The sequence below is a fragment of the Bidens hawaiensis genome, unplaced genomic scaffold, assembly GCF_021521415.1.
Source record: "Bidens hawaiensis isolate Kalapana, Puna unplaced genomic scaffold, B.hawaiensis_p1.1 tig00010472_1, whole genome shotgun sequence".
Taxonomy (NCBI): Eukaryota; Viridiplantae; Streptophyta; class Magnoliopsida; order Asterales; family Asteraceae; genus Bidens; species Bidens hawaiensis.
Genome location: NW_027491800.1, coordinates 490,499 through 494,437, shown reverse-complemented (window position 1 = coordinate 494,437; position 3,939 = coordinate 490,499). Strand labels below are relative to the sequence as shown.

Here is a 3,939-nt window from a genome sequence, read left to right as displayed (position 1 = left end):
GGAATAATGTGTATCCGCCGCTGGTCAGATCTGGTCACATCAACTATTAGATATCTGGTGATAAATCTCTTGTACTGATATATACTTCTAAGCATTCCATACATATGTTGTGTAGATTATATATACTTCTAGTTATAAAAGCATTCCATAGTACATATGTTGTGTAGATAGTACAGTAACTATTAAATGTTAGCTAAGCATACAATAACTACAATGGCTTCTATATTGATTCTTGTTCTAGTGACCATTTTAATCTTTACTTCTATCAATGCTGCTGAACTTGAAACCTACATTGTCCATTTAGACTCACCCAATGATCAACAGTTTGTTCTAAGACAAGATCGTGAAAACTGGTATCAATCATTTTTACCACTAGCCACTAATGGTGCAAATGATGAACCAACCATGGTTTTTGCATATCATAACGTGCTCAACGGATTTGCGGCGAAACTATCACCGGAGCATGTTAAGGAGATGGAGAAAATGGAGCGGTTTTTATTTGCAAGGCCTGAAAGAGTGTACTTAACTCAAACTACTCATAGTTCTAATTTCTTGGGGCTGCACCGGAATGTAGGGTTTTGGAGCGGTTCGAATTACGGAAAAGGGATCATAATCGGAGTTTTAGACACCGGAACAACTCCAAGTCATCCTTCTTTTGATGATAGTGGAGTCCCTAAACCACCAGCAAGGTGGAAAGGGAAATGTGAAGTTGAAGGATGCAATAATAAACTAATCGGGTTGCGGGATCTAACGATGGGTGGAAATGATCATTCGCCGTTTGATGAACTCGGGCATGGTACGCATACATCAAGCACTGTGGCTGGGAATTTTGTTAAAAATGCGAGTGTATTTGGGAACGCTAAAGGAACTGCGGTTGGGATGGCACCGCTTGCCCATGTGGCTACGTATAAAGTGTGTACGGATGGGGATTGTCCGGAGAGTGCGATCATAGCCGGATTGGATGTGGCAGTTGAAGATGGCATAGATGTGCTTTCGCTATCGTTAGGGATTGATTCTGTTCCATTTTATCAAGACGGTATCGCGATAGGTGCATTTACTGCGATACAGAAAGGTATATTTGTGGCTTGTGCTGCTGGTAATTTCGGACAGTCTAAGTCGACATTGTCAAATGAAGCTCCATGGATTCTTACGGTAGGGGCTAGTACCATGGATAGAAAAATAGTTGCAACTGTTTCTCTTGGAAACAAAGATTTGTTAGATGGATAATCGTTATTCCAACCGAAAGGTTTCCCTAGAACATATCTGCCTTTGGTGTATCCGGGGTCGAATGGTGATCAAAACACGTCGTTGTGTATGGAAGGATCGTTGGACGATGTCGACGTTAAAGGGAAAGTGGTAGTGTGCGATAGAGGTGTTATATCGAGGACGGGAAAAGGTAGGATTGTAAAGAAAGCTGGAGGCGCTGCGATGATTCTAGTGAACGAAGCTTTAGATGGCGATAGTACTGGTGCGGATATGCACGTTCTTCCTGCTTCACATGTCGGTTTCAAAGATGGAGCCGCGATCAAGAGGTATATTAATTCAACCGCAACGCCTAAGGCTACTTTATTGTTTCGAGGGACTGTAATAGGACTAGATTCAGCTCCTGCAGTGGCCTCTTTCTCGTCTAGAGGGCCAGGCTTGCAAAGCTCGGGAATCTTGAAACCGGATATTATTGGCCCGGGAGTTAGCGTGCTAGTAGCTTGGCCTGCTTTTGGTGAGAACAGCACACAAATAATCTCTACTTTTACTATGATTTCAGGTACTTCAATGTCTTGCCCGCATCTGGCGGGCATAGTGGCATTGTTGAAAGCCGCTCATCCTGATTGGTCACCTTCAGCTATCAAATCCGCAATCATGACGACTGCGGATCAAGTCAGTCTAAATGGTAATCCTATTCAGGATGAAAGAGGACTCCATGCAGATGTTTTTGCCATAGGTTCGGGCCATGTGAACCCGTCAAAAGCTGATGATCCCGGGCTAGTTTTTGGCATCGATCCAGATGATTACATTCCTTATTTGTGCGGGCTCGGCTTCACAAACCAACAAGTTGGAATCATTGTAAAGAAAATGGTTTCATGTCCGAAAACAATTCCTGAAGGACAACTAAATTATCCTTCCTTTGCAGTGACATTAGCAAGTGGTGAAAACAAAACATACACACGGACGGCTACTAACGTTGGTAAGGCTAATTCTACTTACACTCTATCATTGCGAGATACCGTCATTCCAAAGGGTATAGGTCTGGTCATTGACAATTGTAAATTGAAATTCACCGAAGTGAACCAAAAGTTAACATATAGTATAACGTTCAGACGTTCTAGTAGTGTGGAAGTAAGTGTTCCTTATGCTGAAGGAGCGATGACTTGGCGTTCGGGTAAATATTCTGTTAGAACCCCTTTTGCAATCAAGTTTGTGTAGGTATTCACAATGGGGAGCCGGTCATCTTTGTAAGATTGTATGTGCTGAATTATTTATTCAAACTAAAGTATACGTTTTGTTACCGATCTTTTGGTGAATCAAATATGTTGCAAGTCACTAAAATTGGTCTAAGTTAATCGCTAAGTTTTAATGAGTTGAAGTAATGTTGTTTAAGAAATTGTTCTGATTCAATAAGATTTATTCTACTGCAATGTTCAATTCAATAGAACATGTGTTTCCTACTTATGTTTCCTTGTTTCCTTTTTCGCCTGTTTCCATTGTTGGGATTTGTATAATTCTTGTCCGAATGCATGGTTTCGTATGCACATGTCTCTAGCTTTTTATGTAATGTACGTTATAAGATCATTTGCAATGGTTTGATAGCACAATATGTAACCTGATTTAGTTAAGTTTACTAGAAATCTACATAGATATAACTTTATTTAACACTAGCAAATGATAGACAAATGATTAAACGACGCGATTGCATAGCTATGTTTGTAGTGAACGAACCGATAAAGTTAGATTGCACAAAGGCCAGTCGCATGCTTGCTTTTCGGCTTTGCGCACGCAGTAGGCCGCTGTCCCCGGCCTTGTCTTTGTTTTGGGCCATCACCACTTAAACCCATGACCCAACTTGTTTTCTTTTGATTGCAGCCCATGGCCAGTTATTGTATTTCATGTTGATGTTATAGGGGAATACCCAAACCAATTATATTTGTCTTTTCTTTTGGCTCTTTCTTTTCTTGTGGGTTTTGAGTAAACTCCAATATGGGGTGCCAATTAGAATAGATAAATGTACTAAGTCAAATTAAATAAACTGATAAATAATGGCCTGCATAAATTTAATAATGGCACATGAATTATAATAAGCCCGTATAACTCCTAAATCCTTTTTAATTAAAAACTCATTTATACCATTATTAGCTCTACTTGCACCAAAAATTATATATAGAAAACATCTAAATGCCTACATGTAGGTCCCTATTCGGGTGGATCTAACGTCTTTGGATCAACCTAACTTAGTGCTAGCGGAAATCACACTAAGCAACCAAGAGGTCTCGGATCTAGAGATTATGTTCGGTTGAGAGTAGTAAGAGAGAAAGAGAGAGAGCCGAGAGAAAGAAAGAAAGTGTGTAATGAGATTTTTTGGCAAAAGGTTATTTTTCTCATGGCATGCTCCCTATTTATAGGGTGGCATGCATAAGAAGTATGAATTATATTCACTAAGGCCCAATGGGCTTCTTTACAATGGACCGTGGCCCAATACATACAAAATGACTAATCGGCCCCAAATAAATAACCGAACCAATACAAAAGACTAAAACATACAAAACGGGACCTAACAATCTCCCTCTAGTCTTTAGTATTGGAACCCGTTGGTGTCGTAGACGAGAAGTTCTTCCTCTGTTAGTGGAAGTTCAACAAGTCTACGCACGAACTTGTTGAAGGCTTCAACTATCAGGTCGGTGTTTTGACGTCCCAAGTCCTCGACGGTCCCCAGTGGCTTGTTGTAGA

General features: G+C 40.5%; 1 pseudogene; it reads left to right on the top strand.

The window, feature by feature from the left end:
• Positions 1–213: 213 nt before the first annotated feature.
• LOC143535428 (subtilisin-like protease pseudogene) lies at positions 214–2,421 on the top strand (annotated as a pseudogene).
• Positions 2,422–3,939: the final 1,518 nt, after the last annotated feature.